The sequence below is a fragment of the Octopus bimaculoides genome, chromosome 14, assembly GCF_046866305.1.
Source record: "Octopus bimaculoides isolate indiv1 chromosome 14, ASM4686630v1, whole genome shotgun sequence".
Taxonomy (NCBI): domain Eukaryota; kingdom Metazoa; phylum Mollusca; class Cephalopoda; order Octopoda; family Octopodidae; genus Octopus; species Octopus bimaculoides.
In genome coordinates, this window is record NC_142941.1 from 21,098,893 (window position 1) to 21,122,401 (window position 23,509).

The 23,509-nt window shown below is 35.1% G+C and overlaps 1 protein-coding gene across 5 annotated transcripts in view; it reads left to right on the forward strand.

The window, feature by feature from the left end:
• Positions 1 to 23,509, forward strand: part of LOC106876125 (uncharacterized) — a 383,532-nt gene that overhangs the window by 18,966 nt on the left and 341,057 nt on the right. The window lies entirely within an intron of this gene.

The window sequence follows — 23,509 nt, forward strand, 5'->3', positions numbered from 1 at the left end:
GGCAGTTCATGAAACATTACTGCAAGGTACAGGGAGAAAAGTGTTGGGGCCAAAACACATCCTTGTTTTAATCCTCCAGTGATGGGGAAGTCTTCAGACAGTTAGTTTTGATGGAAGATTGTTCCAGTCATACCATCATGTAATCCCTGTACTAGGGAAATGAACTGATTGGGGCAGCCAAAGTGTTGGAGGACATTGCACATTGCAGGCCTTGGGATGGCATCAAAGGCCTTTTTGAGGTCGTAGAAAACAAAATAGAGAGGTTTTTGTTGTTCTCTACTCTTGTATTTGTCAAGCACAAAAGATCATGTCAGTTGTCCCTCTGGATGGTTGAAATTCACCTTGGTTTTTGGATTTCAATTCTGTTTTCTGTTGTGGTGGGTGGGTTTTCTTGAGTTCAGCAATAATACCTCAATATGTAATCAGCTGGTTGTTAAGAAATTTAGGTGTAGATGAAGAGTTTGGTTCATGCTTCTACTGAGATGCAGTCAACGAAGCAAGAGTTAACAATGAATTCACTGGATTTAGCCTTGGTGTTCATCAAGATTTAGATCTCACTTCCCTCTATATGCATAATAAAGAGGCAACTGAGAGAAAGCAAGATGGTTTGGACATGTAATGTGTGTGAATGATAGCAGACAAGTAAAGAAGTACTAGGAAATCCAAATGGAAAGGAGACTGTGGAAGAGGCAGAATAAATAAATGGGCAGAAGTGGCAAAAGCTAATCTGAGGATGTTACACTTCACAAAAGAGATGACGAAGGAATGCAATATGTAGCAAGATGCTGTGTTGGAGGGGACCCAACCCATGCAAACATAGAAAAGTGGACATAAAAATGATGAAAACACACATACATGCACACACGTACGCACACACACACACCAGGCGCACACACACACACATTCAAGTAAGCATTTTATTACTATCAAAATATTTTTACATATTGTCTTATAGTGATAACATTTTTAACACTTAACTTTATTAATAAACTAAGAATTTACTCATGCTACATACCTCAAATAGAAATACAGTGAAATAGCATTTATACCTTTCCATGATCAATGTTGTAAGTAAATTTATAAAGAATTAGAAACTCTCTGGAAATTGTCTCCCACTACACATCATAAAACCAGAGTTGGTTCCTTTTTATAAGAGAGAAATATGAATTTGGCAAATTCATGTTTCTCCTATAAAGAAATTAGAGACTTTTGATAGTTTTTTTTTTCTTCAAGGAGTAAAATGGCTAAATTTATGTTATGGGTTAATGTGATTGTGGAGCATCATATTTCTCAGGAGCATTGGCAGTGTAAGCAAAGTACTTAGCATTAATAGTTGATGGCTTTAAGAGAAAAGAGCTGTGCAGTTGTATTATTAAATCTTTTACCAAGATTATTAATGAAGGTTAAGTGAAGTATATTCATTTGAGTATTGAAACTGAATTACTGACTCAGCTCACCAAGAAAAAAGTTTGTACTTTGAATGGAATGTCACAGAGTTTTAGGTAAGTAAAATACGACTGTGTGATGTTCAAAAGCACTAGCAAGATAAATGAAAAGAAGTATGAAGATAAACTGAGAAACAGAGATATGTAAAAGGAACCTTTACACAGCCCTTGGCCTGCTGGAAATAGCTGCTGAATCTCCCTCATATCACATCCTATTGTCTTACAAATGGAAAGTCACATTAAATAAGGGAGTCCTAGGTACACTGCGTCTGAAAATAAAGATGGGATGACCACAGTTTAGAATGTCTGTGCTCATAGACTTGCTGATTGTGCTTGACTAGGGGGCTAAACAACAAGAGTAAGCAGCATTTTTGTAAGGGATTGGATATGGTACAAGTCTATCAGTATGTAGGATATATTTATTGTTGTTAGATTCAATTGTAGTACATGGCTGGTACTTATTTTATCAGCTTGAAAGGCATGAAAAGTAAAGTTAACTTCATTAGGATTTGAACTATTTTTAATGTGGTCTAAACCATTGTTCCTCATGGGAGGAGGGCTCCTGTGAGGATTGAAACAGGGGTGGATGAATTACTATGTTTAATGAAATTAATGTGGTTTAAGTTATTAAACTTATTTGGCACTGATACAAAGAAGAATTATATGAATCCAAACTCTATTTGAGGGTGCAGGTTAAAAATTTCACGTCTTGTGGGGTGTGGGGAGAGCAGCCAGTTTTGGTCAGTTTGAGAGCCACTGCTATAAGCTCCATTGATAATCTTCCTTTTGCTGTTGTTATCAGCTAAGAGCAATAACAGAAACAAGACTATCAATGAAGTTTAGGCATGGCTGTGTGGTAAGAAGCTTGCTTCCCAACCACATGCTTCCAGTTCAGTCCCACTGTGTGGCACCTTGGACAAGAGTCTTCTGTTATAGCCTCTGGCCAACCAAAGCCTTGTCAGTGGATTTGGTAGATAGAAACTGAAAGGAGCCTGTTGTATATTTACATACATATCTGTGTGTTTGTGTCTTTGTGTCCTCATTTGTCTCCACCACCACTACCACCACTTGACAACTGGTGCTTGTGTGTTTATGTCCCTGTAACTTGGTTTGGCAAAAGAGACTGATAGAAAAGGTATCAGGCTTAAAAGAAAAGTAAGTACTGGGGTTAATTCATTCAAATAAAAAGAAGATTCCTCAAGGCAGTGCTCCAGCATGGCTGCAGTCTAATGACTGAAACAAGTAAAAGATAAAAGATAGAAGATACTGTAAGAAGACCATTACTGAGTTACAAATGAATTGGATCTTGTAAATCCAAAGTCATGATTGTCAATGAGCCATCAGTTCTGGACTTTGAGAATAAATCTCATATTATGGAGCTGAAAAACCACAAAAGGAAAATATAAAAACATGCAAGGAAGCCTATGAGTCAGTCAAACTGGCATTCATACATGCATGCACATGCATGCAATGTCGGACATTCATTCACTCTCTCTTTATTTAATATATAAATGCACATTGTTTTCTATTCATTAATTTATTCATGCAATTACACCCCGCCCAAAACACACACACACACACACACACACACACACACACACACACACACACACACACACACACACACACACACAGTCATTCACTCTTTCTTTCTCTTTCTACATCACCCTCTCTCTCCCTCACGCACAGTTTCTTTCTCTTCCTTCTATTTGTAACTTTCTGATTCATGTTATGGGAAAAAGAAAACCAAAATAAATATAAATAAAAAAGAAATAATTGAAATTGCTTTGCAACCCTCAGATATAAGGTGACTTTTGAGAGTCAATAATAATAATAATCATAATGATTTCAAATTTTGGCACAAAGCCAGCAGTTTGTGGGGAGAGGTTAAGTTAATTACATTGATCCCAGTGTCAACCACAGTGGAATTTGAACTCAGAACATGAGGACAGACAGAAATGCTGCTAAGCATTTCACCCGGCATGCAAACAATTCTGCCAGCTTGGTGCTTTAATAATAATGATGCAGTGGCTCTCATGGTTTCTCATCTTAACTGATTGGAAGTGTTATCATGTACCAAGTTTTGTCTTGGTATAAAAGATGGGCTACAGCAAATATTCTGCTTAATACCACAGATCTGCTTGTCAGTTGCTTGATCTTAACCGGTTGAGCATGTCACTTAGTAGTTGACAATATGTGCATCTTTGATCACAAGCAAGAGTAGTGGTGGAGTTTCATAGCCATGTTTTGAGAGGAATTCTTTGGGGTTTGGATAATTCAGCTTTGGAAACATGAGTTTTTCATTCATCATCCTTTAACAAATCTTTTGAGCAGGATGGGCTGCTCAACCTGAGTAGGGGACCTTTTGAACAGAATTGGCTACTCAACCTGAAGAAAATTCTAACTGAGCTCCACCTGCAAGGTCATACATTGTTTATCTTGATATGAGATCACCATGTCACACACACATGGCTGTGATGCAGGTGCCTGGTGTACTCTTATCAGGTGAGTAGTCATGATGGGTGTATTTGTATCCCAGTGTCACTTTGATTGTTTGTGTTGCTCTCCCACTCAATAATAATAATAATAATAATAATGGTTTCAAATTTTGCCACAAAGGCAGCAATTTGGGAGGAGGGGATGAGTCAATTACATCAACCTCAGTGTTCAGCTGGTACTTATTTTATTGACTCCGAAAGGATGAAAGGCAAAGTCGACCTTGGTGGAATCTGAACTCATAATGTAAAGACAAACGAAATGCTGCTAAGCATTTTGCCCATTGTGCTAATGATTCTGCCAGCTCACCACCTTAATAATAATAATAATAATAATAATAATAATAATAATTTCAGACTTAGAAATTGTGAGGGAAGAGGTTAGTCAATTTAATCAACCTCATTACTTCATTCGTACTTATTTTACAGTCCTTGCAAAGATGAAAAGCAAGGTTGACCTAAATGGGATTTGAACTCAGAATGTAAAGAACTGGAATTAATACTGCAAAGCATTTGTTCCATGCCTCAATGATTCTGCCAGTTCATTGACCTTTAGTAATCCACTGGCTTTTAATAATTTCTAATTTTGGCACTAGGTCAGTATTTTTTGTAAAGCCCTGCACTTACTCTATCTATCTCTTCTTCTTAAATGCAGGACATTATATTAAAATAATTTTGACAAGCATTTTGTAGTGTATGGACTTTATTCCCAAAATGTAAATGATGAAATACAACATAAATTTTTAAATATCATATGTATGTGTAATGCAAATATCAGGCATAGACATGTGCGCCCCCATACACACATATGCCAATATACAATGTATATAAAACTTTGCAGTGGTGAATTGACTCAGTTTTCAGACATTTGGATAGAATGCCAAGCAGTTTTTTTCCAGCTGTCAGATGCCTTTCATATTTTGGGCGTGAATTAAAAAAAATGTATCAGCCTAGAGCAGTATATAAATGAAACTGTTAGAGCATTGGAAGAAACGCCTTTGCAGTGTCTGTGCCAGCGCTGTTCATTGTGAATTCAAATTTCACTTCCTTTCACAAACATCCCAGTGGTGGGGAATAGGTCTTTCAGGATCTGACTAATGAGTGAGAGATCTTCAATATCAGACAGTGATGCATGATTGAAGCAACATGTCAATCACATCTAATCAATAAAACAAGTGGATTGTGTTCAAAGAAGAATAAACACCAAACCAGACCTGTATGTATGTATGTATGTATGTATGTATGTATGTATGTATGTATGTATGTATGTATGTATGTATGTATGTATGTATGTATGTATGTATGTATGTATGTATGTATGTATGTATTGAGTCTCCATCTTGGATTGTATTTTATCCAAGATGGTGATATGGAGATGAACACCAGCATCTCAAGATACTGACTTGAATAATTGTTGAGGGATATCTCTCTCAACATGAAACCAATGGTAGTCATCGCTCAACAATAATTTGAGTCTGTACCTTGGAACATTCGTGTTTGTCTTCATCTTAGATTTTGTTTTATCCAAGATAAACACCAACGACCCAAGGTACAAACTTGAATAATTGTTGAGAGACTTCTCTCTCAACATGAAACCAATGGTAGTCTGATTACCCCATGAATAAAGAATATTTATCCCCCAATGCAGTGTTCAGCATTCATTCTCAGTGTTCAATATTTATTTATATATATATATATATATATATATATATATATATATATATATAAAAGACAAAGTAGAAAATGCTAAAATACTTTTATAAAAAACATTTCAGTACCGGTTTCGATCCTTGAGATCTTTTCAACAGTAAATATGGATAACAAATTTTGGCAAATTCAAATGAAAAGTCTTTTTAAAAACATATTTGTATAGTATTCAAATACCAGGGGCATTTTTCTTGTTTCTGTCTGTCTCTGTTTCACTTGTTAACTCTTGTGGGTTCGAGGTCATTTACACAACAACCTCTTTTTTCCATATATATATCTACTCATGTGTTCCCCTTACATATATATATATATATATATATATATATATATATATATATATATGCACACACACACACACACACACACAAACATGCACATACTGTAGACTTTCTTGTTGCATTTCAGGGTGTCAAAGAATTTTACCTTTTTTTTCCTCCTTTTCCTTTCTCTTTTCAAGATGATCTTGATAAAAAGTGGAATGAGCAAATCCCTTAGACAACCCACACAGTGACTTGCTTGAAGTGGTAATGACTTTTGTGGGATCATTCATACATTTTGCTACTACTGATAGTAACAGATGTTGCAAGTATGCCATGAGACTGATGAACAGCAGACCTCAATTGGATGGTTGTTGACTTTCATGATTTCCTCTGCCCTTTGAATGGTCTTGTTTTTCATCTTATTGGGTGTTCAATAATCACTCTCCTCACCAAGCAAGCTTGGCAGAGTTGCCGCTCTAGCTGCCAATGACCTGACCATATGACAGGTTGTACTAGGTTACATGTTACCAGTAGCACTTGTAAATAATGTATAAATATCATTTTAAAATATATACATATACAAAACTCTTTTATAATACTGTACTAGTGTATGGTGATCTTCATTTTCTGCTGGTACCTTTCAGCCGGTGGGGTGTTAGTTGATTACATTAACCTCAGTCAATTACATTCAAATAATACTTATTTTGATCAACCCCAGAAAGGATGAAAGGAAAAGTCAACCTTGGCAGAATTTGAACTCAGAACATAAAGATGGATGAAATTCTGTTAAGAATTTCATCCAGCATGCTAAAGATTTTGCCTGCTCACTGCTTTAATACTGTGTATAATATTGAATTAAAAAAAAATATACATAAGCAATCATACTTTGAAAGTAATCATATTTTAAGGTGAACTTAATGAAATACCTATACGCTTGCATTTGATAACACAGTTACATGAGTATATAATAAAGAACCTCAAAGTAAAGGAATAGCCTTTCAGGGTTGTTCAAAACCATAGCCACTCTCTGTGCAGGACATGAGCCTTCTGCTGACTCCATCAATTTAGTAAAACTAAAGCTAACCCCCTATCTTTTTCATTCACAAACTACATTCTTGCTTTCACCTGTATTTTGTAAAAAAATTTTCTCTATTTTCTTTCCACTTAGTCAGGTGTTGAAAGTGTTGCTTTGGCAATTTTAACCTTGTACAACATTGCTCATAGAGGATAATTACTTGACCTTCCTTGCTATAAAAGAAGTTAGTGAGGCAGGCAATATTACACGACCATATTTCAGAGTGATTTAGAAGCAGCTACTTAGAGCCTCGAAAGACATTTTCATCATCAGCATCATTATCATCATCACTTTAACATTCAGTTTTCCATGCTTGCATAGGTCAAACAAAATTTATTGAGGCAGATTTTCTGTAGCTGGCTCTTCCTGTTGTCTACACCCACTTGTTTCCAAGCAAGATCATATTTCTTCTGTCCTTTAAATATGAACAGCACAATAACTGCATATGTTTTCAAAGAACATTGCTTACGAACAAACTGCTTGTATGAAGTGACAATTGCTTGCAATTGGTGCACTTAGAAATATATAATCATCATCATTTTAATCTTTTCTCTTTTACCTTTTACTTGTTTGAGTCATTAGACTGTGGCCATACTGGGGCACTACCTTGAAGGGTTTTAGTCAAACAAATCGACCCCAGGACTTTTTTCTGAGCCTAGTACTTATTCTATTGGTCTCTTTTGCCAAACTGCTAGGCTACAAGAACATAAACATACCAATACTAGTTGTCAAGCAGTGGTGGGGGACAGATACACACACACACACACACACACACACACACACACACACACACACAAATATATATATATATATATATATATATATATATATATATATATATAATATAAATAATATATAATTATATGCATATATCCATACATATATGTACATACCTACATCTATATGTATGCATACATGCATATATGGGTACAGGACATCAAAAAAACGTTAAACACAATGAGAAACAAAAACAGAAAACAAACTTTTTTCGAACAACAAAAAAAACAAACAGAGAAATGAGACATGCAACATAAAGAGTATACCCCTTCGTCAGTTGTCCCTGCTCCATCTACTCCGCATACCGAAGGCAAGGACAATACGTGACTTCATTGGAACAGTCCTTCCCACAAAGCAAATTAAATAAAATTTGAGATTTTTTGTGGAGGGTGAAAGTGTTGACAAGAACAGGACCGTGAGAACAAGACAGTAAAAATAAACGGTGAGGGCTGTTGAGCCAAGATGATAGAAAAATTATTAGGAACGCTAGTTAGACATGCCATATATATATATATATATATATATATATATATATATATATCAATAAGAAAATGGAGGGGATTAATAGGTAGTATTCATCAACTTGCAGACATTGTATTGTGTCAATTTACTTGTTTATTTGTTTACTAAAAGGACAATAATAACACTATGCAAACACGTGACATATTATGTCATATCAATAATTATAAAAATGACATATAGTGACAGAAAATGGGATGATCTTACAGCTGTTTCAGTCTAGAGGTGACATGCCTCATTCTATCTTTATCACTCCAGTAGACTGAAGTAATTAATAGATGAAATAGAGGTACATGGATGATTCTCTAGGCCTCTTCAGAGATTTTATATAGTTCATAAGGTTAAGTTAAAAATATAAAAACATAAAAACCGTAAAAACCCACATATATATGCATACTTTAATATATACATAGATATACATAAATAAACATAAATACATGTATGTACATTTAAATGTGTATACACAAATGTCCACAAATGTCCATACATGCACATAAATGAATCAATTATTATTGTTATTATACATGAGAAGGGTGCATATATTTATTAGTTCGTAAGAGTTCTAACAATAATATCCAAACTTCTATAAACCTGTGATGAATTACTCCGTGATTGTTTTGTTTATGGAGTAGTTGGAATCTTGCTGGTAGTGGGGAGGGGTTATTTTTGTTGTTCAGTCTCTTCATCTAATTGGTCATCTACTGTTTTAAAATGTCTTGACTTAGCTACGGTTGGGCAATCAATAACCGGTAAAATGAGTTAGGCATAAATATATATATACATATATACATACATACATATACATTCATATATATATATATATATATGTATATATATACATATACGCACACACACATACACCTATATAAATGAAGTGTATATAAATAACACAAAGACTAAACAAATTATCGGGAAGTTTATATGCGGATACAAATATCCATAAGTATATATACATACATACACATACATACATATATGCATACACGTACACGTGTGTGTGCGTAAATGTGTACATATATATATGAATGTATATATATGTATATTTATGCCTAACTCATTTTACCGGTTATTGGTTGGTTGTCCAACCATAGCTAAGCCAAGACATTTTAAAACAATAGATGACCAATTAGATGTGGAGACTGAACAGCAAAAATAACCCCTCCCCACTACCAGCAAGATTCCAACTACTCCATAAACAAAACAATCTCGGAGTAACTCATCAGAGGTTTATAGAAGTTTGGATATTATTGTTAGAACTCTTACGAACTAATTGTATAAATTCCTCCATTACAAACACAACTAATACGTACGTACCCCATAGGTTTTTGAGGTAAAAAAAAATATATATATATATATATATATATATCATCATAAATTTACAGGGATTAGCATTGAGTTGCTTCTCCAACATACTGAAAATTTAGAAATAGCAGTCAAAGAACTACTGATTCTAAACTACAAATTTTTCTCTAAACGGATGGCGATATTTATGTGTGCCATAAATATCGCCATCCGTTTAGAGAAAAATTTGTAGTTTAGAATCAGTAGTTCTTTGACTGCTATTTCTAAATTTTCAGTATGTTGGAGAAGCAACTCAATGCTAATCCCTGTAAATTTATGATGATAAATGGTTTTACCGATAAAGGTTTTTTCATACTGAACTACTTGGCAAAATTGTTAATTATTAATTCTATTACTAATTGACGATTCCCTGCCCTTATTCTTGTATATATATATATATATATATATATATATAGGTTTGGACATTTTTGTTAGAATTATAATGATACGAACTAATGCACCAGTCCCCCATTCCAAATGCAACTAATGCATATGTACCTATGAACATGTCTGTTTATGTATGCATGTCTGTATGTATGTATGTATGTATGTATGTATGGGTGTGTATATATATGTGTGTCCTCATGTATAATAATTGCTCAGACTGCTCACAATGTATCTCCTTTGTTATTGTTTGGTTTGGATTTAAAAGTTCAGAGTGGACTAAACTTTTCATATCCCACCAAACAGATAACAGCACCTTACATGGGTGAAGACCTTCTTTAACCTGGGGTGCCAGTGTTTCTTTTTTCCCTACCCACTGTCTTTGACACTTGACATTTTTATAGAGAACCCATTTCTTGTCACCATTCACTATTCAGTCTAAAAAAGGTTCATTCGTGAGACGTGACAGCATAGAAGAGCATACATTCACTCTCTGTGTGTGATTAGACTCAGGAAGTTTGTGAGGAACCCCTTGACCCAATTTGCTGACTTATCCGATGGCACACAAGTGTCGATGAATGGTTGAATGACCAAATCCAAGCTTCTCTGTTCGTTCCTCAACAGTTACAATAAGATTTTGTTCCACCAGGGTTTGCAGGGCGTCCTCGTTGAGATCTGCAGATCTTCCAGGATGAGGCTTGTCTTCTAGGCTGTAGTTTCTGACCCAGAATTTCTGAAACTACCATTGGCACTGGCTTATGCTTATTGTCTGACCCCAATATACTGCATTAATATTCCTTGCACTTTACATTACATTGATGCCTTCATTGAAAATATGCCAAATATTCTCTTTTGTCACTTTCATCACAGCTATGAAACTATAACTGTTAAAATCGAACTGCACTCCTCAAAACTTGCACTAAGAATAAGTACAAGGTAAAATTACTACCTGCTTTTATAGCAAGTTGATGCAGGTAATTTATCCCATCCCCTCCAACTTTTAGTTCATGCAATTGAAAAAAACCACATTATTTGTGGGATTACCCAATATATATATAATGTGGTTTATTTATACCTCTTTTATTTTTCAAAATTAAGATAAACTGTTACTTTCTCAGATGCAGCATGGAATTTTGTCAGTGAACAGGTTGCGGTCTCAAAGTGACGAAAATATTTTGGAAAATAAAAATTTAAATGTTGAAGTGAATCTAACGGCTTTTGTGTGTTTCTTAAATGGCTTATAAACACCTTCCGTGCTGCAATTGTTATATATATATATATATATATATATATACATATACACACACACACACACGATGGACTTTCATTTTCTGTCAACCAAATCTATTCGAAAGGCTTTGGTCAAGACACTTGCCTAAGGTGTCACGCAGTGGGACTGAACCCAGAACCATGTGGTTGAAAAGAAAGCTTTTTATCACACGGCCATGTCCACTTTTCCATGTTTGTTTGAGTCAGAATTTGTTCTGGCAGATTTTCTACAGCTGATACCCTCCTGTCACCAACCCTCACCTGTTCCCAAGTAAGGTAACATTTCTCCATGACCAGACATGTTTTCATGGCAGTTTGGAAATAAAGGACACTACTTACCACTGACTTGATAATGACACTCATTTACAACAGTTATTTAATGTCAAGGCAAAGAGACAGTAACACACACATACATTTTATATATATATATATATATATATATATATATATATATATACAGGGAGAATTCACGAAAAAAACAACAGACGAAGACAGGTGGTGTAGACAACAAATGGATGTATTAGTATAACACTTGCGAATAAAGAAAGTCTTTAACATATATATATATATATATATATATATATATATATACACGTAAAAGCACCCACTACACTCTCTGAGTGGTTGGCATTAGGAAGGGCATCCAGCTGTAGAAACTCTGCCAAATTAGATTGGAGCCTGGTGTAGCCATCTGGTTGCACCAGTCCTCAGTCAAATCATCCAACCCATGCTAGCATGGAAAGCGGACGTTAAACAATGATGATGATGATGATGATGATATATGTGTGTGTGTGTAGAGAGAGAGAGAGAGAGAGAGAAAGACACACACACTCCCAATAGGTTTCTTTCAGTTTGTGTCTACCAAATCCACTCACAAGGCTTTGGTTGGCTTGGAGCTGTAGCAGAAGACACTTGCCCATGATGCCATGCAGTGAGACTGAACCTGGAACCATGTGGTTGGAAAACAAGCTTCTTACCAAGCAGTCATGCTTGGGTCTCTGTATATGTGTGTGAGTGTTTCAGGATCAGGAAAGCAGCGAAAATAACTTAAACTAGTGAAAGGATATATACGTACACGCGTACACACTTAAAACGTTCTATATGACTTTATAGACAATTGAAAATGAAGCTACTGCAATGCGACATTAGAGACACATGCTCTGTGAAAAGTGACAGTAGCAACATGTGTAGTAGCTGAGAGAACAGAAAGAAATATAAAAACTGCAGAAAACACATCATTACCAACAACAATTAACCCAAATCTTTTCAACTTATTTTCATCGCAGTTGCAACAACATAATTGAAAAGCCCTTAGAAGTGCTGATTTCTGTTATATGGTGGTTGTGGTAGAGGAGGAGAATGAGATAGAGAGAGAGGGGGGGGGGGAAAGAGAGAGATGTAAGAGAAGTAAAATGTAAGTAAAGAGAGAGGAGTGAATATAAGCTGGGTTAAGGAAATGATAAAACTTGTTGAAAGAAGGAGAAAGGGACAGATACCAAGAGAAGGTTTGAGAGCAAAAGAAAGAAGAAAAGAAGTAAAAATGGAATGAAGAAAAGGATCGTAAGAGAAACAGAAAGAAAGCTAGAAGGAAAGTGGTGATGAGAGAGATTATCTAAATAATGGTAGAAATCAACTTAGCCCCTCCTCCAAAATTGCTGGACATATGCCAAAATTTGAAACCCATGACAAATAGGTTTGCTTCAGCTGCAGTGAGTCCCACATATTTAGTGTTTATCATTGTTGATAGAAATCAGTATGTTATTGTTTAGTTTCCAGGTGAAATCTGATTGAGATGACTTTTGAACAGAGGCATTCCAACCTTTGAACGTCCCATCTGTTTAGAGTTTTATAGGATTATATTATCCAGTATGTAATTTCTTTTTTTTTTTTTTTTTTCAAAGGGAGATTTAGGGATATTTGGCTGCTATTTCTTCTTGGTTTGAAAAATCACATACTTTTTAATGAAGGTATAATATTGTAGATTCATGGTAGAAGAGCTGAAGATTTATTGAGATAAATGGAAATAAGGTTGTAAGACTATGTACCTACATTTCTCTAGTGAGATATTGTAACAATAATGTAAAAGTAGTAGTAGTAGTAGTAGCAGCAGGTAGCAATTTGATAGAATCCTTTGTGGTATTTGTTGCAGATCTCTGTGCTCTGACTTCAAATCCCATCAAGGCCAATTTCACTTTTCAGTCTTTCAAGGTTGATAAATAAATTATTTGTTCAGGATGGTGGATTGGTATTTGTTAAATCATCAGGGGGTGGACAAAATAATGGAAGCCCCTTAAAATTTCAAACAAATTTATTTTAATATGGGGTAGGACCACCTTTGACAGTAATTACAGCTTGAATACTACAAGGTATGGACTCGTACAAAGTTTGAATTGTTTCCAAAGGAATTTTTGTCCATTCTTCAGCTAAAATAGTCTCCAGTTCTTGCCGTGATGATGGTGGAAGATATCGACTCCTTACTTGTTTTTCTAAAATGCACCATAAATGTTCAATAATATTGAGATCTGGGGACTGTGGTGGCCAGATAAGATGTTCAACTTCACTAGAATGTTCCTCGTGTCATTCAGTAACAACTTTAGCTGTGTGAATTGGTTCATTATCATCCTGAAAGATTGTATTTCCCCCCCGGAAACAGTTCTGCAACTATAGTATGAATTTGATCAGATAAAATGCTTAAATAGTCTTGAATATTAATTCTGCCATGAAGGGAAACCATTGGGCTGGCAGATTTCCATGAAATAGCCCCCACCCAGATCATCACAAATCCTCCTCCATGTTTAACTGTTGGAAGAAGGCTGTCTGGGTCAAATGATTCTTTTGGCTGTTTCCACATATATATACTCAGCTGGTGGTTGGAAAAAGGGTAAAGGATGACTTATCTGAGAAAATAACATTCTTCCACTGCTCTAGGGACCAATTCTGTAGGTTTTTACTCCACTCTAAACACTTTGCAATGTTTGTTTTTGAAAGTAGTGGTTTTCTGATTGCAGCCCTCCCATGAAATCCGGCTTTGTGCAGCTCTCGAAGAACAGTTTTTGTGGAAACTGGGTTCTCGAGGTGATTATTAAGCTCTGCAGTAATTTTGAGAGTTGTACTTTTGTGATCCTTTCTAACAATTCGTGTAATAGTCTGATGGTCCCTATCTGAAAGTTTTGGTTTTCTTCCGGAGTTTTGTTTTGACAAGGAGGTTTTTTTACTTTTTCTCAAAGGCTGTCATTACTTTTGAGACAGTACTTCTTGATACACCAAACATTTCAGCGGTTTTCATTAGGCTAGCGCCTGCCATGCAAGCACCAACAATTTGACCTCTTTGAAAGTTCGATAGATCTGTCATTTTAATGAATTTTAATTACCTTTTTCTGATGATATCTGAAAAGAAACAGCAATTTAAGCAAAGAATATTAAGCAACACTAATAATAAATCAAAAGACATAAAAATAAACAAGCTTTTGATGGTTTTATAGATATTTCAAAATTATAATGTTATGATGCTAGGTGTTTCCATTATTTTGTCCAACCCCTATAAGTCTAGAAGGACCCGACCAAAGACGTTAGGCTCAAGAGGTTTTTAAACAAGTGCCGAAATATTTCACTTTATCACTTTGAATGAAAGTACACTAACTAGCAGGAGAGATTGCTGCAAAAAGACTTTCAACTCCTGCGCAATGTCATTGTTTGTCTGTTTGTCTTTCTCTGTCTCTGCCTGTCTGTCTGTCTCTCATAATAGATTAACTTTTACACTGTTTTGATCAATCCACTCTCTAATTATCATTATTTTATACTGATACATGAACTCAAAACAGCAACTAAGTATGTATATATATAAATTACTAATTTGGTTAAAATGTGTGGCCTTGTGCCAATGCTCAAAATCATAATTACTATTATATTTGTCATAATTATCATTGATAAAACAAGATCATTGTGTTCTCTAATCATGAGATAATGATTTCCTATAATTCTATGTTATAATCTTTAATTAGTAAGAGGGAGAGTTGACTAGTAGGTGATGTTTGCACCAGACGACATTTTCAGATCCTCAAAGCACCTATTTCCTATGTCATATTGGTCACAGTGGAGTTTGACCAACACCACCACCACTATCAATTTTGCAGCCTGCCCTAAAATATCTTATTGTTCACACAAGTTATATATATTTGTCTGAAGCAGTTATTTTAATCTTAATTCATTGTGACATTTTCTCACCCTTGTTCTTGTATTTCTGTTGTTATTGTAAATATATTAGCAGAATAGAGTGTGATGAAATATTTAGCTAAAACTGCATTGAACTACTGTAGTGTCATATATATCTATATGTGGATACGTGTGCATTTTTTTAGGTCTTTATTCTGTCTCATTTCACTTGATTGTTAAGACTAGGTTTTAAGATTTCTGAGAAAGTTATCAGCTTCATACTGAAAAATTCTAACTCCAGTGTCATCCCTGCAGTTTTGAGATCCAGTTGTGTAATTTTGTAGGCAGGTTATGTATTAGTGAGTCTGTTTTGATCAGTGGTTCTCAACCAGTGTTCATATGACCTTTGGGAGTCCATTTAAGATTTTGTTGTTAGGCACAGATGTGGTTGTGTGGTAAGAAGCTTGCTTCTCAACCACATGGTTCCAGGTTCAGTCCCACTGCATGGCAACTTGGGCAAGTATCTTCTGCTATAACTTCGGGCCGGCCAAAGCCTTGTGAGTGAATTTGGTAGACAGAAACTGAAAGAAGCCTATCATGTGTGTATATATATATATATATATATATATATATATATACATGATAGGCTTCTTTCAGTTTATATATATATATATATATATATATATATATGTATGTATTTGTGTCTGTGTTTGTCCCTCATCATTGCTTGACAACCGATGTTGGTGTGTTTACGTCCCTGTAACTTAGTGGTTTTGGCAAAAGAGACCAATAGAATAAGTACTAGGCTTACAAAGAATAAGTACTGGGGTTGATTTCTTTGACTAAAGGCAGTGCTCCAGCATGGCTGCAGTCAAATGACTGAAACAAGTAAAAGAATAATAAATTATTTCTACTTCTACAATACACAAAATATTTTAATAATTATTTTTATACAATTCCTAATAATTATAAAAATTTCTACTTCTACAATACACAAAATATTTTAATAATTATTTTTATACAATTCCTAATAATTATAAAAATACAGCAGCATTTTTTTAAATATATATTGAATGGCTATGAAGGTCCAGTGGAGTAAAACAGGAATGAAAGGGGTCCATAGACAAAAAGTAGTTGAGAATCACTGGTTTAACTGTAGTGGATGCTTTTAGTGTTTTTTTACTATTCTCGTACTTCAAGGTGTTGATTTGTACTGCAAAACTATAGCTTACTCCAATATGACTATATTAACTATTTCTCTGGAACTTTACCTCCTTCATCAGGAATAATTCTAAAATTGTAGATTATTATAAAAATAATACTTCTTAACAGGCCTTTAAGGGCTAGTCCATTGCATTAACCATATGAGAGTAATTCTTTCTTGGATAGGCTACTGATATTACAGATAATATTCCCAAAATGATCTATTAAAAAAGCTGGAAGAACTGAGTCAGTGTTGAATAAAATGTTCTGCTTGTAACAGATTTGACTCCATGGTGTATGAGCAAATAATCCTATACTTTATACATGTAGTCATCTTGCCACAATGTTGTGGCTGGTATCCATATTTATTTGTTATTGAACAGTTTTCCTCTGTATCTCACCCATTTGTTTGATTTTCTTTTTCTCTTCCTTGAACTTTTCTCACTCTCACTCTTCAAGAGAAATCTATGTGACTAATCCATAATCCATTTCTCCAAATTTGGGGTTTTGTACCTTTCATAGAAAATACTATTATATTTTTAACACTTTTAAGTGAGTTTCTTTTGCACTACCTGATGCATCTCCATGTTCTTAAGCTGTATACTGTATTGTCATTTGGTGATGTATAATTGTCCTTGTATACTACATTAGTTGTGCTTTGTTGCACGAGTTTTGTTGTTACTGGTTTTATTTTAACATTTTGTCTTTGATTTGCAGAATATGAGTTATGTCAGTTGTATGTGTCAAAGTATCAGGTATTGCTTACATAAGAGCATGTATTGTTTTTTTTTCATATTGGGTAAAAGATTGCATTGAGTGTGGGTTGCTATTATTGTTATTCTGTTAGGTGTGCATTTACTCTACCAGAGCCTTTCTAAAGAAGGGTAGAGTTAGTTATAAATCTTTCTTTTCTTTATATTCTGGTTTATACAAAATGTGAGTGGGCATGGCAATATGGTTTGCTTTCCAACCACATGGTTCTGGGTTCAGACCCATTGTGTGGCACCTTGACTGGCCAAAGCCTTGTGAGTAGATTTGGTAGACGGAAACTGAAAGAAATCCATTGTGTGTGTGTGTATTTTTGTGTTTGTTCCCCCTCCTACACACACACTATTTGTCAACCACTATCAGTTTGTTTACATCCCTGTAACTTTGTGGCTCAGCAAAAGAAGGGCCAACAGAATAAGTACCAGGCTTTAAAAAATGTAAGTACTGGGTTTGTTTTATTCAACTAAAACCCTTCAACTTGGTGCCCCAGCATGGCTGAGCCCTAGAAACTCTGGTTTTGAGACTTTTATTAAAAATTTCTCCAGAAACTGTTCAGTTCTCTTTTCTATGCTATTCTTCACAACACCCACCACTCCTGTAATGATTAAGACTACTCTTGTGTCTATATTCCACATATTTCAATCTCTAGCTGCACAAAATCAATGTCTAGCTATATTCAATATCTGCAGTTCAATGGTTAAAACAAGTAAAAGATAACAGATCAATCCTTTAACTCTTTTCATTGCATTTATCTTTTTTACAGTGTATGCATGTTTAATGATGTATTTGTTCTTTCTGAGGAATTTATAGGTGGAGTACCTATTTCTGCTAAATATTTTTGTGTTATTTTATATATAAAGTGTAACTGTTGTTTTTGTCTTGTTTTACAAATTCTTCGTATAAGACTGCCTTGTTTTGTTTTAAGGACAAGTGTCTAGTTCCACCATTCCAGTTTTACAAATAATCTTTATGTTGTACAATGTCTCTGTCATCATTCTAAGAATACACACGCAAAGAATGTCAGCTTTTTGATGAGGTAGTCTAAATTTTGTTAAATTTTATTTTCTCTCTCTCTCTCTCTCTCTCTCTCTCTCTCTCTCTCTCTCTCTCATTTGTTGCACATTCCTTATTTCACATTAAAGTTGTAGTTTGTTGTAGCTTGCTGCTGGGACTACTAGATTAGTTCTTTCCATTTTATTTATGGAATTTAATTTTGCTTTTTAGGATCATTTTAAATCAATATATTTCTTTTGAATGGGTTCTTTAACATGCTGAATTTGTTCACTTTTATTGATTCTCTCTCTCTCTCTCTCTCTCTCTCTCTCTCTCTCTCTCTCTCTCTCTCTCTCTCTCTCTCTCTCTCTCTCTCTCACACACACACACACACACATCTTTTTATTTGTTTCACTCATTAAACTGGGGCACCACTTTGAATATTTTAGTCGAATGAATCAACCCCAGTACTTATTTTGTTGGTCTTTTTTGCCAAACTGCTAAGTTACAGGGATGTAAACACATCAACACTGGTTGTCAGACAATGGTAGAGGACAAACACAGACACAAAGACACACACTCTTAGATATATATAGATATATATATATGCAACAAGCTTCTTTCAGTTTCCATCTACCAAATCCACTCACAAGGCTTTGCTCCGTGTTTTTCTCCTTGTCTCCGTATTCTTTCTGTTGAAGAGCGTAGCTCGAAACGTCAAAGACTTTCCGTATTCCCGAGCATCATACTAATACATCCTTTTGTTATTTACACCACCTGTCCTCATCTGTTGTTGTTTTTTCGTACATTCTCCCACCTATAGTAGAAGATACTTGTCCAAGGTTCTGCACTATGGAACTGAACCTGGAACCGTGTGGTTGGGAAGCAAGCTTCTTACCACACAGCCACACCTGCACATATATATATATATATATATATATATATATATATATGAGTGGATGAACAAACAAAAGAAAGTAGTACTCAACACTTTTGGCTGGAGTTAGAGGCAAGTAGATAAGAGTGAACTGACGACCTGACAAGGCATCATTTTAAAAGACAAAATGTAAGTTGTTTGTCTGAAGGATAATAATGTCTAAGAGCAGTTGAAAACTTCTCAAATATAAAGACTTAAAACTTTAGAATAATAAGAATATAGCTAGACATTGATTTTGTGCAGCTAAAAAATAAGACCTTTCATTGGCGATTTAATCCAGAGCCATTGTTGGCTTTTCACACTGGCTTATATACAGAACTGGAGGCGCAATGGCCCAGTGGTTAGGGCAGCGGACTCGTGGTTATAGGATCGCGGTTTCGATTCCCAGACCGGGCGTTGTGAGTGTTTATTGAGCGAAAACACCTAAAGCTCCATGAGGCTCTGGCAGGGGATGGTGGTGAACCCTGCTGTACTCTTTCACCACAACTTTCTCTCACTCTTACTTCCTGTTTCTGCTGTGCCTGTAATTCAAAGGGTCAGCCTTGTCACACTGTGTCACGCTGAATATCCCCGAGAACTACGTTAAGGGTACACGTGTCTGTGGAGTGCTCAGCCACTTGCACGTTAATTTCACGAGCAGGCTGTTCCGTTGATCGGATCAACTGGAACCCTCGACGTCGTAAGCGACGGAGTGCCAACAATATACAGAACTACTATTATCTTAATTATTCAGAGTTTGGAAAATTCATCAAGCATTTCCTTTCTTAAAAAAAAATTGGAAAATATGCCTAAAAGTATTTAAGCTTAATAAGAGTGTTCAATGTTAATGGAAATGTTCAAAATGTTGACCGATCTCCTTAGTATTGTTATTCTCTGGAATGTGTCTATATTATCTTTATGGGTAATTCGTCAACCTCCTTGTAGAAATAATTGTGTAACACTCCAGTTGTGCCAATTACAATGTACTTATTATCCCATTTGCGATGGTAGCCACATCCTTTAACTGTTAATGTTAAGTCGATATAATTCTTTAGCTTTTTCATTTTAATTTTGTATAACAATATTCATTTGTTATTATTATATCAATTATTAGCTGCAGCAATTTTTGTCTTAGAAAATGATGGCAAGATTATTACATGCTATCTAGTGACCTATCTTTAAGCTGAGATGTTATAATATTTTCACCTTTTTCTAAAGTTGGTAGTTCTTACATACAACTTTTTCTTGAAGCAATTGAAATTGGGTGGCTAGATGTATGTTGAGCAGCTTTCTTCTGTTATTGCATCTCTAGTTCATTCTATACTACTTAAGCTCACTTTGGCTATAAACATAAGAATTTTCCAAGTATAAAATATATTGTAAAGCATTTTGTCCACCATTCTGTCTCAGCAAGCTTTGTAACCTTACTTCTATCGACTAAACTTGAAATATCTCTAAGAAGTCATTTGCCAGTTAATAATAACATTTGAGTTGTTTACCTCTATTTCTCTGTCAATACATTATTTAGATGTGTCCTATATTATTATGCCTGTATCATTTTCAAACACAGTTAGTGTTTTGTGTCTCTGCCATCTGTTTTCTGTATCTGTTTTGAAGTATTGACACACTTTTCCATACACATTGCTAGTAGCTCTGTTGGGTTCCATTGAAGCAACATGTTCGATGTGGAGCTATATTCCAAATGGAATGCAGATTGCTCTACTAAACTCACTCAAAGTTCTGTCCTCTTTACCAAATTCTTCCCCTGAAGTTTCAAATCTCAAGTCAATTCAAGTTGAAACTTTTTTGCAACTTCAAATCAAAATTGCAACACTGGACTTGTTGTTAAGGCAACCATAACAATAACAACCACTACTAGCTCAGTTGTAATGGCTGGTATAGTCACCAGGTTTTACTAATTCTAGGCTGCTTGAGATACAATGGTTGTCTCTTTGTTGTCTTCAATTATTGCTATTCTTATGAGGCTTTTTTTATATAGATAAAATTCTTCAAGAAATTTTTGGTTTGAGAAATTCCAATCTAAACTTATAAATCTGCTCTTTAGAGCCATTGCTAAAATGTTTCTATTCTGTTTTCTTCTGGAACCATGATAGAATATTGATTATACAAAGCTTCCTACTCACACTTTAGATTTGCCATATTTTCTTTTTCGTGTTTTTCTTTTTCTTTTAATATTTTCCATTTGTTTCAGCTTTATTATAACAAAGACATTATTATATAAGGAATCATTATTGAAAGCATTATTAGGGTAATCAGAAAGGTGACAAGCTGGCAAAATCTTCAGCATGCCAGGTAAAATGCTTAGCAGCATTTTGTTTGTCTTCACATTCTGAGTTCAAATTCTGCTGAGATCAACTTTGCCTTTCATCCTTTCGGGGTCAATAAAATAAGAACCAGTCAAGCACAAGGATCGATGTGCTCTACTTACCCCATACCCCAAAATTGCTGGCTTTGTGCCAAAATTTGAAACCATTATTACAATAACCAGATTAAATGAATCTCACAGTATATAGTTTAAATCTGAGTTTCAATCTCACTGAGACCACCTTTACTTTTTCGTCCATCGGTGGTCAATGAAATAAGTCCTGGGATAGTTTAATCACATTACTTATTACATTCTTTTAAATCAAGTATTGAGGGTGGTTTAATTACCTACTTGCTCCAAATTTTCTGGTTTTGTATCTATGTAAGAAATCATCATCATCATCATGATGTTTTCATCTGTTTTGTGTTAACCATAACTCTACCACCAGATGCACCTCCATGTACCTGTGTTATGTGCAGTATTGTGTTTTAGAGATTTAGATTACTGTTTTTTTTTTTTTTACTGTACTGTATTAAAAAATAAAAATTACTTGTTTGTAAGCTTAAAATAGATTTTTATTAACCATATATTATTGAAAATGCATTCATAAAGTACAGAACTGGGAATGGTTATTATTGGTTTAGCCTAGAGACAAGTAAATTCAGCCTAGTCTAGCCTAGAGACAAATTAATTCAACTTAAGTCGTTTTTCGATCGTGTCTCTGGGAACCAATTAACGACGTAGGATGAGGTATGCCAGTGACCGGCCCTCGTGCCGGTGGCACGTAAAAAGCACCCACTACACTCTCAGAGTGGTTGGCGTTAGGAAGGGCATCCAGCTGTAGAAACTGCCAGATCAGATTGGAGCCTGATGTAGCCATCTGGTTCACCAGTCCCCAGTCAAATCGTCCAACCCATGCTAGCATGGAAAGCGGACGTTAAACGATGATGATGATGATGATGATTGTGTTTTAGAGATTTAGAACAGTTTTGCATTGTTGTGGGGTTTGTTCTGTTGTTTCTAGTGTTATTTTAGTTTTTTGTCTGTTGTGTAGAGTACGTTGGTTGGTGTTTGTGTTTCATGTATTGTATAATGAGGATGATGTATTTTGGCGTCAGGTGCTGATTCTGTTCTGTATATGTTGTATGTGTTGTGTTATGCTAATAGGTGGTAATTGTGTAAAATGTGAATTGTGAGAGTTGTTGGTATAATAATGTCAAATATTGATTTTGTAAGAGTATGTGTTGTAGGCAAAGAGTGTACTTTGAGCTCTGTTATTCAGCTGAAAGTGACTAGTGTGGGGTGTGATAGCCAGGCAATTTTTGGACTGCATGTGAAATTGTAAACCTTGATTTGTTTTCATATTTTTGTTCTTGTTATTCTTTTTTATTATTATACCTAATGCTCCAATTATTTTTGGTACTAATTTCACTTTTAAACCCCACATCCTGCTTATTTCAATTTCAAGATCATTGGACTTTGATACATTCTCCGTCTGTTTTCTTCGTGGCTGTGTGGTAATGAGTTTGCTTCCCAACTGCATGGTTCCAGGTTCAGTCCTACTGTATTGCACCTTGGGCAATACCTTATAATATAGCCCCAGGCCAACCAAAGCCTTGTGAGTGGATTTGATTGATAGAAACCGAAAGAAGCCCATCATGGTAATATACTCAGCCACATGTACATTAGTTTTATGAGCAGACTGTTCTATTGATCAGATAAACAAGAACCTTGTCATTGTAAGCGATGGAGTGCCATTTTTTAAGAAGAGTGAAAGAAAAGGAAATGTTCCATATCATAAGGCAAAAATGTCATGTTTAGTATAAGCAGTGAAAGTAGGACTGAACCTGGAACCATACAGTTAGGAAGCAAACTCATT